Below are 12,203 nucleotides of genomic sequence, written 5' to 3' on the forward strand. Positions count from 1 at the left end.
GGAATTAATAGACAATTAATTCCGTAACAGATGAATTCAATCCCCTCAACAGTCAGAACTTTCGGGTTCCAGACCGTTAGCGTACAGGGTTCGGTCTCAACTTTCGACCCTTGCACCTCTCGTGGACTCTGTTGCACGAGAGTTGTGCTCTCGGTGCACCACAACCTCTCGTGCTCTCGGTTCGGTTCTGGTTCGTGCCCCCAGGTGCCGGTGCACACGAGCGAGCTCGGGCTCGAATCAAGCCTTTTTCAATCTCTGCTAGTTGGAATTTGATTTGCACACAACCATTGAATTGCAATTCATGAGAGTACCCATGAATTGCAATTCAACAAAATGTTGAAAATTCCCTTCAATTAAACATTGTAATTAGGCTAGGCAAAGAATTGTGGTGGAATTGCAATGCAATTCATGTCTATCAAAAATCCCATAAGTGTAAATATATATTCAATATAATTGAACATGAAATTCAATTAAAATCAACCTTCAAGACCATCCAAAAGAGCAACACACATGATGTTTCCACAATAAAAAAAAAAAAGTAAAAATAAAAATTGAATTGTAGTGAATATTGGACGGTGATATTGGCTATGTTTGGCCAACCTAGCTGAAAAGGTAGCTGAAAGCTTAAAAAGAGCTGAAAGTTGAAAAATTATAAGCTATAAGCTATGCTTGAAAGTGTTTGGTAAAATTAACTTTTTGATAAATTGATAAATGTGAAAAGACAAAAAAGGACATCTTCATAAAATTTAAATTAGTCTGTTTACATATTAAAATTTAACATTTTATCTTAAAAAAAATTAACATTTTGAAATAAAACTACTAACATAATCATGACTAGTATCCCATAATGAAGTAGCAATATTGTTGCGAATCTCCGTCATCTAATAATAATAATAATAATAATTGAAATATATATTAGCGCAGCACACAATGATGTTGAAACTGACGTTGTAACACAAACGATCTGTAACGCAGTTCGGGCAAACAACCCTAATCTGCGAGGCACTTCTCAATTTGAGAACTTGCCTAAATCCACTAAAAGCTCAATATTTAAAGTACACTGTTTGGAACCTGAGATTACACAATAGAATGATCTTTCCTACCAAACTATTGAAACCTAAACACATGTACTACTTTCTAGGGGAATTTAGTATCCTATTCTCAAAGACTCTCGTACCTCACCAGATTAATGTTGAATGCTTGAGTCTTACAAGAAAGGACAACCCCTATTTATAGTAGCTATTCCTAACAGATTCGTGAATAATAAAGCTATTCCTAATCAGACTAGAACTAAACACTTCAATAACAATTCCCTTTAGAACTAGTACTCTTCAATAACTACTCCTCTTAGGCTTGGTATTCCTTTATAGATCTGGTATTCCTTTTGCACATAACTTTGACAAAACACTTTGAGTCAACAATCTCCCCCTTTGTCAAATTTTTGGCAAAAACCTTGATCTCATAGTGGCTTGATTTCCTATTCTTCTCCCCCTTAGTTGATTCTTCTCCCCCTAAACTTGATTCCTGGAGTTCTTAGAAAAAAAAACTTGAAACTTGTATTTGAATGTGTGAGTGAAGAGAATTCTTCACTGTCTCTGTACATTTCGCCATTCACGCAGGGCAAAGCCCGCATCATGCATTTCATTTGGAAGAGGAAGCACCGGGCCATCAGAGATGAATATTCCGGTGGAATCTTCTCCGAGATCATATGGATTTCCATTGCCGTTTGAAACCGGAACGGTAGAGGATCCGAAAGCTGGGTGCGGATCCGACCCGAATCCATAGGGATCGGGACTGTGGACGGATTGAGGAAAGTGCTCAACTGTCACTTCATCGTACTCTCCCGGAAATCCCCCGGCTGATTGGTACGGTGGCGCGTATCTGCCGTAACCGCCGTCATCAAACGGCGGAGGAGCCGTTCTGACGTGCTCATCCACGGTAGATACATCGAAGATGCTGATTTCCCCGTCTTCTTTCTTGATTTTCTGGTGATCCTTCGCACCAGACTCATGTCATTGGCTTCCATGGAGATTATTATAATAACCGGACAGTAACGGGTTTTGATTGGAAATCAGTTTCGTACTTGTATTCATTTATACAAACCCCTCTCGCATTTGGGTGCGCCTCAACTGTTCGACAGAATTTCGGAGTCATTGTAAGTGCAATCCAAACTTCATATTTTGTTCACATATGTCATAGCTCAACTTTATACCCCAATCATGTATATCTGTTACAGTTTAAGGCTTCATCAATGTTTTTTGGGATCAAACTTGGAGGTGTGGCAGTATACTCCTTTTATTTTGTGGAAATCTTGTTTCTTTCCTCTAGTCTTTATTCTTTGATTGAGATCTCCCATGATATTTTCCAAAGGATGATTTTTCTGATTTTTTAAGACAGTAGGATGACTTTTATCCTTTTCTTCATTTGGCTCTGTTTCTGTTCTGCAATTCTGCATATCATTAGTCAGCGGTGTTGGAACAGTTGTTTCAACAACTCTTGGACTTTTGTCATCATCAGTGGTTATTGCTGGAGTTACATCATCAATGATCACACTATTTGATGAATAGCCTGGGGATGCTCCTTGGTCATGAAAATTTATGTGTCCCATACGTTGGTGCCATAATTGTGTTTGACTGATGGTTGTCTGTAAACCGGATAGATCACTATCCCATGTGTAGCATTTGTTTGTAGACCTTTTTCCCATCATGACACAATCATGATTCTGATTAAACACATTGCAACTGTCTCTAGAGAACTCTACTTTGAGTTCATCTTCACAAAGCTGACTTATGCTGATTAGATTTGCTTTTAGGCTTTGTACTAAAAGGACTTTTGACAACTTAGGCAGCCCATGGACATTCAAGGTACCATTTGCAATAATTTGTCCTTTTCCACCGTCTCCAAAAGTGACATGCCCTTCATTTTTGTACTGGATGTTCTCAAGATTTTCTGAATTTCCAGTCATATGCCTTGAACAACCGCTGTCAAAGTACCATATATCTTGCTCTTTGTTTGTTTTGGAGGTATATGCAACATTTTGGTCTTTTCTTACCCAGATTTTCTTACTATTATTTCTGTTCTGTGTTGGCCACACTCTGTTGTTTTGTCTGTAGTAAAGATCATTCTGTCTCTTGTAGCAGTGAGTTTTGATGTGTCCTAGTTTGTGGCAATAGTAGCACCTTATTCTTCTTCGGTGTCGGAAGTGCTGTTGTGACACTTCCTGTGTCTCGGTTTGATGATTCTCACTAGTGTCTGTGCTTGGAGTCCTGGGTCTTTCGGTAAGCTCCTTGATTTCTTGTAGAAGTTCAGCTTCTTTGTTTTTGAAGTCTAATAGTTCGTTTTGAGCTTCTTTGTATTGTTTCTCTATTCGTTCTTTTTCATTCTTCAAATAGTGATTATCTTCCATGAGTTCCAAATTTTTCTTGATGATTTGCTCCCACTTGGAATTTAGTTGAGTGTATGCCTCTAGTAACTCTTGCATGTCATCGCTATTGTTGCTTTCATGGCTAGCGGTGAAGGCTACGAAATTTGTGTTGCTATCATTTTCTTCACTATCTGAGTCGTCGCTTAGGGTTGATATATATGTTTTATTTTTCCTTTTCAAGTATGTGGCACATTCTGATTGGATGTGTCCAAAACCTTTGCATTCATAGCACTGTATTCCCTCTGTATTTGAACTGTCTCTTCTTTTTGAAATAGATTGATTTTGTCCAGTTGGGAAGTCCCCTTGATTGATTGAAGCACTTTTGTTTCTAAATTTGTTGAATTGTTTGAGAACTCTGTTGAAATTCTTTGTTAGGAGAGCAATTGATTGTTCCATGGTTTCAGTATCAATTTCTGGACTTCCTTTCTGCTTTGATTGGAACGCAATTCCTTTGTCATTATCTTTCCCTTTTTGCAGTATCTCAAGCTCATATGTTTGAAGATTTCCCATTAGATCACTCAGTTTGTAGGTGTTTAGATCTTTATGTTCTTGAATAGCGGTGACTTTCATTTGGAATCTTCCGGGTAGTGAGCGTAGTACCTTTTTGACGATCCTATGTTCGGGTATAGGTTCGCCTAAGTTGAATGCATCTCCGGATATACTTAAAACTCTGGCACTGAATTGGGTGATGCTTTCTTCCTCTTCCATTTTCAGGTTTTCAAATTCAGTTTGTATTATCTGAAGCTTAGATTGTCTTACAGTTGTGTTTCCTTCATGATGATCGCACAATATACTCCACGCAATTTTGGCTATGCGAGTAGAGGCAATCAGTTTGAAGGTATCTTCGCTCACAGCTCCATAGATTGCATTCATTGCCTTCGAGTTGAAGTTATATTATATTTTTTCTTCTTCACTCCAGTCAATTTTAGGTTTTATGTTTCCTTTATCATCAACTGGAGTTTTCCATTCGTTTTCTATAGCATTCCAGACACCTTCTCCTTGTGCCAAGATGTATATTTGCATTCTGGCTTTCCAGTAGGAAAAATTCGTGCCAATGAGGGCAGGTGGCCTAGTGTTTGACAGTCCTTCTCTGGGAAACTCCATTAGGATCCTGCTAATAACTTAAGCAGTTTGGCTCTGATACCAATTGAAATATATATTAGCGCAGAAATAAGGGTCAAATAGGCCATCGAACTGCACCTAATAATGCAATTAGGCCATCGAACTTTAAAAAGCAACAATTAGCTCCCTGAACTAACTAATTCTATTCAATTAGTTCAATTTGTAAGTTTTGGAGGTTGTTAGCAGGTCACCCCTAATTTATAATATTTTAAAAAAATTATTATTTAAAATTAAATTAAAAAAAAAAAAAAAAAAAAAAAAAGATACCGTCTCTGCCGGAGACGAAGAAACCTTCTTCGTCTCCGGCCATGGAGACGGAGTTAATTTCTTCGTCTCTGGCCGGAGACGAAGAAGGCTCCTTCGTCTCCGGCCAGAGACGAAGAAGTTAATTCCGTCCCCATGGCCGGAGACGAAGAGCACTCTTCGTCTCCGGCCATGGAGACAAAGATATTCTTTGTCTCCGGCCAGAGACGAAGAAGGTTTCTCCGTCTCCATGGCCGGAGACGAAGAAACCTTCTTCGTCTCCGGTGTGTCAATCTGTTTTTTTTTTTTTTAATTATTAATATTAAATAATTATTTTAAATAATAATTAAAAAAAAATTTGAAAAGGGGTAACCTGTTAACAACTTGGAAACCTACAAATTAGACTAATTGAATAGAATTCGTTAGTTCAGGGACCCAATTGTAGCTTTTTGAAGGTCGGTGGCCTAATTGCATTATTGAGTGCAGTTCGATGGCCTATTTGACCCTTATTCCTATTAGCGCAGCACACAATGATGTTGAAACTGACGTTGTAACACAAATGATCTGTAACGCAGTTCGGGCAAACAACCCTAATCTGCGAGGCACTTCTCAATTTGAGAACTTGCCTAAATCCACTAAAAGCTCAATATTTAAAGTACACTGTTTGGAACCTGAGATTACACAATAGAATGATCTTTCCTACCAAACTATTGAAACCTAAACACATGTACTACTTTCTAGGGGAATTTAGTATCCTATTCTCAAAGGCTCTCGTACCTCACCAGATTAATGTTGAATGCTTGAGTTTTACAAGAAAGGACAACCCCTATTTATAGTAGCTATTCCTAACAGATTCGTGAATAATAAAGCTATTCCTAATCAGACTAGAACTAAACACTTCAATAACAATTCCCTTTAGAACTAGTACTCTTCAATAACTACTCCTCTTAGGCTTGGTATTCCTTTATAGATCTGGTATTCCTTTTGCACATAACTTTGACAAAACACTTTGAGTCAACAATAATAATAATTGCTGTGAAAGTTGCGGATAAAAAAGAAGAGAAAAGAATTTTAATTGGGAAGGTTAAATGATGTCATTTCTTTAAAATAATAAGGACAAAGATGGAAAAAAAGTTAGGAAGCCACTAGCTTATCTTGAAACGCTATCTGAGGTGGCGTTTCAAAATAAACTCTTATAAGCTACAAGACTTATATAGCTTATTAATAGCCTAAAATAAGTTAAAGCTCCTAAGTAAGCTCTGCGAAACAGACTCATTATAACGCATCAAGCACATTATTTGTTAAAGGTTTTGTATATGGCAATATAAACTTGTAATTCTAAGTATGATATTATCCCCACTTGTATGTATAAAAAATATTAAATAGAATTTATCCGAAACCTCGAAAATGAAAATGCAATATTTGTCACATTTTAATTTTCCATTCAAGATGACGTGTTACAATTAGATTTTTCCACCTCTTAAATATTTTTGATTTATGAAAAAGTCAGTCATTACTACCGTGTTTTTGATTAAGTCCATATTGTGAACTAATCTAGATTGTTCATAATTATATTGATTAGTTCAAACCAAAAAGATCAATAAACAACTATCACAATGAGTCAAACATGGAACCTCGTGGTCATTGACCAACCAGTTTGGTTGGTGTTGTGCACACCTCTTAAATATTTCATGTTGCACTAATCAATTTTTTTAGTTTACTTCAATCTTTTGTGTATATATTCGAAATAGTGACAAATCGTGTACAATAGTTATACACCAGCTCATTATTATTATTATTAGACTTGTTTTGACACATTAAATTTGTAATATTTCAAGTTGCATACCACTTGTCTTTCAAAAAAAAAAAAGCATATATACCACCGAAATTTCAAGTTGAAGGAATTAATTAATATAGTGGTAGATGAATGCTTTAAATGGTTATACATCAAATATTGTGGGACACAATGTTATGTATAGGTAGGAAATATTATATTTATTTAACAATGTCTATGAACGAAATTTTAAAAAATAAAGTAATATCTCCATTCTCCACAACAAATCAAGAGTAATTATACAACAACAAACATGGTGGTAATAACCAAGCCAACATTTAGGAAATGAAGGGAATAATTTTCCTCTCACTACCCATTATAATTACTCTTTCACCACAAAACACACCCTATCTATTAAATTAATGGGCAATACTATAGAGGTGATCCACAAACGCAATGGCCACCATATCCGCTCTTAAAGATTCCACTGCCTTCATTTGCAACTCTAACCACACACCACTTTGTCTTCCGACGGTAGAGAAATTACAATGCTTCTTCATCGCCGCTTTTCCATCCACCCCATTCAATTCCACAATAGGATCGGTGGAAAGCTTCTTTACTAAAGCAGCATTGCTAAACGAGGTTGAACTAACCACGTTGTTTATAAATCCCCAACACCTCTTAAAATCTTGAACCTCTTTTACACTCAAAGACTTTTCGCTATTTATCTTTTTCTCCAAAGCCTCAAAGGCTTTGACTTTGTTGTGGGCTTCCTTTAAGACGATAGCCACGGACTTTCTCCTATCACAAGTAGCGAGGAAGGCAGCTCTATGGCCAAGTAAATCGCGAGCGCAAAATATGACCAAGTTGGAGTCATCTGGACCGAGGGCTTCAATGCATTTCTTAAGGAGTAGGGTTTTCTCGTTAGAGGGAGGTGAACGGTGCGCAACAGCCATAGTGGCGGTGGTGAATGCCACAACAAGGATGAGGATGATAGGTAGACGGGCGGCGATGGCGGCCATGTTATTTGATAGATGGGTTGTTTAAGTGTGGCCGAAATAAGATAATAATATGTGGAGAATAGGTGATTTTACATGCATGGAATTGTAGTGTTTAAATAGAAAAGATATATATATTCAAGAGAAATAAGATTTACATTTTCTTAGGTGTAAATTTTGAACCATAGAAACTAATGGAAAAGAAGTGCCATGCTTAAGTGTAGGTAACGAAGAATGGTTCTTAACTTGTAATTGTGTGGTCAATGATAATGATGATAATGATGATAATAATAATAATAATAATAATAATAATAATAATAATAATAATAATAATAATAATAATAATGCTTGTTGCAGCAATACACATGTTCATATAAGATATAAAATATATGTAAATATTTGGCATCACTAGTTTAATAATAACTATTAATTCATTATATAAATTTACATACGTTCCCATTATATGTTTAATGTCTTCACGCGGCCCATGACCAAGTGAATCAAACCAAAAAATTTCATTTAATCTAGGACAAATCGCCATCAGCATCCAATGCTCACTACAAATAAGTAATTTATTAGTTATAAGTAAATAAGTAAATATAATATGCCAATGTAAGATACAAAAGCTCAAATCTAATTTATTTGGTATGACAAAAGAAAACATAAATTATAACTACATAATTTTCATTTTCTTTTTTGACAAAGCAGAAATGTTACTATTCAGTTTGGGAATTTAACATTTATAACATGATTCGGTTATCCAATTAGTTTAGTTTTATTATCAAATGTGTATGCAGTTTAGTATGTTGGGGCATGTCCATCAATCTATTCCCAAATTATTTTTTATTGCTCACATCTTGAAACATTTAATTTTTCAACCAAGCACAAGGCAAGGAAGCTCAAATCCTAATACTGTTGTTAAAGACCTTGCTATAGATCACAAAATACAACTAACATATTTGTCAAGTCATATTTATAACACAATAGCAAAGAAGTATGATAAACACCACAACACATTGCTTAGCATATCAATAATTAAATTATGCATACATCACAGAAGTAGATGGGAAACAAAAAAAAAATTAAAATTAAAATTTAAATTTAAAAAAAATAATAAATTGCTACTTACCGGCGGGGGTGGAGGAGGAGGACTGTGGCGGCGGGCGTGGAGGAGCGGCGTCGTCCGGCGACGTGGAGGAGCGGCTTCGTCCGCTGGGACGTGGAGGAGCGGCGTTGTCCGAGGGGCGTGGAGGAGCGGCGTCGTCTGCGGAGGCGTGGAGGAGCGGCGATGAGCGGCTTCGGATCTGTAGCGGCGGCGTTGGAGAGGATCGGCGGCGGCGGGCGTGGAGGAATGGTGGTGAGGATCGGCAGCGGCGGGCGTGGACAATTGGTGGTGAGATCGACGGCTGAGGATCGGAGGAGTGGGTGAGGAGGAGCGGCTGAGCGTTTTTTGTTTTTGTTTTTGTTTTTTTTTTTTTTTTTTTTTTTTTTGTTTTGGGTGGAGTAGTAGTGGGTTAGATCGGCGGCTCAGAACTTAGGGCTTTTGTGTTGAAATTATACGACGTCGGCTAGTTAAGTAGCCGACGTCGTATATTTTTTAATTTTTTTTTTTAAATTCACGTTACGACATCGGCTATTTTATAGTAGCCGACGTCGTAACCTCTTTAAATAAAAAATAAATAAATAAAATATATACGACGTCGGCTACTTAACTAGCCGACGTCGTATATTATATTAATTTCGATTTTTTTAAGGGTAACTTACGACGTCGACTATTTTCAAATAGCCGACGTTGTAGATATTTTTTTTAAAATTACGATAATATATGACGTCGGTTATATTAAATAACCGACGTCATATGTATTTAAAAAATAATAATAATAATTTTAAGTATTTAACGTCGGATTTTTGAAAATCTGACGTTAAAATAGTGACGTTAAAGCTGTTTTCTGTAGTAGTGTGTAATAATAAAGGAAGTTAATAAATATGATGACTGTTACACAACATCACCATGAATGATCATAATGTTATATTAATGTCCATATTTAAAATCTTTATAACACTTCCCATTGAACATTAAATAATCATGATCATGCCTTGTTAAAAATTTGTTGGAAAACTTAGATAAGAAAAAGAGTACAAGATATATGGGCAATTATTTAAATATATTCATGCCTCGTTAAAATTTCATACTATGCTTGTGATGTTTAATTAATTTTTTTTCTAGGGATCTTACAGAGCGTTTGGTTGGAAGGAATGAATGAATTAGAGGGTAAATGAATTGTAATTCAATGAGAAAAGAATAAGGTGGAATAAAATAGAAATTCAAATTACGTTGTTTGGTAGAGAGTAAAAGAATATTGAGATTGAGAAGGAAAAAATTAAAGTAGCTATATAAATACTAAAATATCCTATGTAATAATAATATTAACCAAGGATAATAGTGTTACTTCATTCATTTTTTTCCCTTACCACAACCATTGAATTTCAATTCATGGGAGTACCCATGAATTGCAATTCAACAAATTAAAATGATGGAATTGCAATTCCCTGAAATTGCAAATTGCAATTCCATTCAATTAAACATTGTAATTAGGGTGGGGAAAGAATTGTGTGGAATTATAATGCAATTCATGTCTACCAAAAATCCCATTAATGTAAACATATATTCAATATAATTAAACATGCATGAAATTCAATTAAAGTCAACCTTCAAGCCCATCCAAAAGAGCAACACATATAGTACACATGATGTTTCCACAATAAAAAATAAATAAAATAAAAATTAAATTATAGCGAATATTGGACGATGATATTATAACGCATCAAGCACATTATTTGTTAAAGCTTTTTTATATGGCAATATAAACTTATAATTCTAAGTATGATATTATCCCCACTTGTATGTATAAAAAATATTACATAGAATTTATCTAGAACGAAACTGAAAATGAGAATGCAATACCTGTCACATTTTAATTTTCCATTCAAGATGAGGTATGCATCATTGAGTTTTTGTATTTTCCGTTCAAGATGAGGTATGTATCATTGGATTTTTGTTACAATTAGGCTTTTCGATGCATCATTGGATTTTTGTTACAATTAGACTTTTCACCTCTTAAATATTTTTGATTTATGAAAAAGTCAGTACTGTGTTCTCGATTATAGACGGCTACCACAAAATGAGTCAAACATGGAACCTCGTGGTTAGCATGCCTATTGCCCAACCAGTTTAGTTGGAGTTGTACGTGCACACCACTTAAATAGTTCACGTTGCACTAATCAAAATTTTTGGTTTACTTCAATCTTTTGTGTATATATCCGAAAGAGTGACAAATCGAAGTGTTCAATAGTTATTATTATTATTATTATTATTATTATTATTATTAAACTTATTTTGACACATTAAATCTGTAATATTTCAAGTTGCATACCACTTGTCTACCGAAATTTCATGTTGAAGGAATTAATTAATATAGTGGTAGATCAATGTTTTAAATGGTTATACATCAAATATTGTGGTACACAATGTTATATATAGATAGGAAATATTATATTTATTTAACAATGTCTATGAACGAAATTTTTAAAAAATAAAGTATTATCTTCATTCTCCACAACAAATCAAGAGTAATTATACAACAACAAACATGGTGGTAATAATCAACCAAGCCAACATTTAGGAAATGAAGGGAACAATAATTTTCCTCTCACTACCCATTATAATTACTCTTTCACCACAAAACACACCTTATTAAATTAATGGGCAATACTATAGAAGTGTTCCACAAACTTAATGGCCACCATATCCGCTCTTAAAGATTCCACCGCCTTCGTGTGCAACTCTAACCACACACCGTGTCTTCCGGCAGTAGAGAAGCACTCCTCCTTCACCGCCGCTTTTCCATCCACCCCTTTCAAATCCACAATGAGATCGGTGGAAGGCTTCTTTTCTAAAGCATTGCTAAACGAATTCTCGCTTGAACTAACCACGTTGTTTATATATCTCCAGCACCTCTTAAAATCTTGGACCTCTTTTGCACTCAAAGACTTTTCGTTATTTATCTTTTTCTCCAAAGCCTCGAAGGCTTTGACTTTGTTGTGGACTTCCTTTAAGACAACAGCCACGAAATTTCTCCTATCACAAGTAGCGAGGAAGGCAGCTCTGTGGCCGAGTAAATCGCGAGCGCAAAATTTGACCAACTCGGAGTCATCTGGACCGAGGGCTTCAATGCATTTCTTAAAGATTAGGGTTTTCTCATCAGAGGGAGGTGAACGGTGCACAACCGCCATAGTGGCGGTGGTGGCGGTGGTGAATGCCACAACAAAGATGAGGATGATAGGTAGACGGGCAGGGGCGGTGGCGGCCATGTTATTATTTGATTGATGGGTTGTTTAAGTGTGGCCGAAATAAGATAATAATGTGTGGAGAATAGGTGATTTTACATGCATGGAATTGTAGAGTTTAAATAGAAAAGATATTCCAAAGAAAGAAGATTTACATTTTTCTTAAGTGTAAATTTTGAACCATAGAAACTAATGGAAAAGAAGTGCGCCATGCTTAAGTGTAGGTAAGGAAGAATGGTTCTTAACTTGTAATTGTGTGGTCAATAATAATAATAATAATAATAATAATAGCACC

The 12,203-nt window shown here is 35.7% G+C and overlaps 1 long non-coding RNA gene across 1 annotated transcript in view; it reads right to left on the reverse strand.

Moving 5' to 3' along the window:
• LOC109165533 overlaps positions 1 to 1,426 on the reverse strand; it is a 33,577-nt gene extending 32,151 nt beyond the window's left edge. The window contains exon 1 of the long non-coding RNA XR_002051559.1: positions 1,402 to 1,426. This is a non-coding gene — a long non-coding RNA (uncharacterized LOC109165533). The remainder of the gene's footprint in view (positions 1 to 1,401) is intronic.
• Between the last annotated feature and the right edge of the window lie 10,777 nt (positions 1,427 to 12,203).

Source organism: Ipomoea nil, unplaced genomic scaffold (genome assembly GCF_001879475.1).
Source record: "Ipomoea nil cultivar Tokyo-kokei standard unplaced genomic scaffold, Asagao_1.1 scaffold3069, whole genome shotgun sequence".
Taxonomy (NCBI): Eukaryota; Viridiplantae; Streptophyta; class Magnoliopsida; order Solanales; family Convolvulaceae; genus Ipomoea; species Ipomoea nil.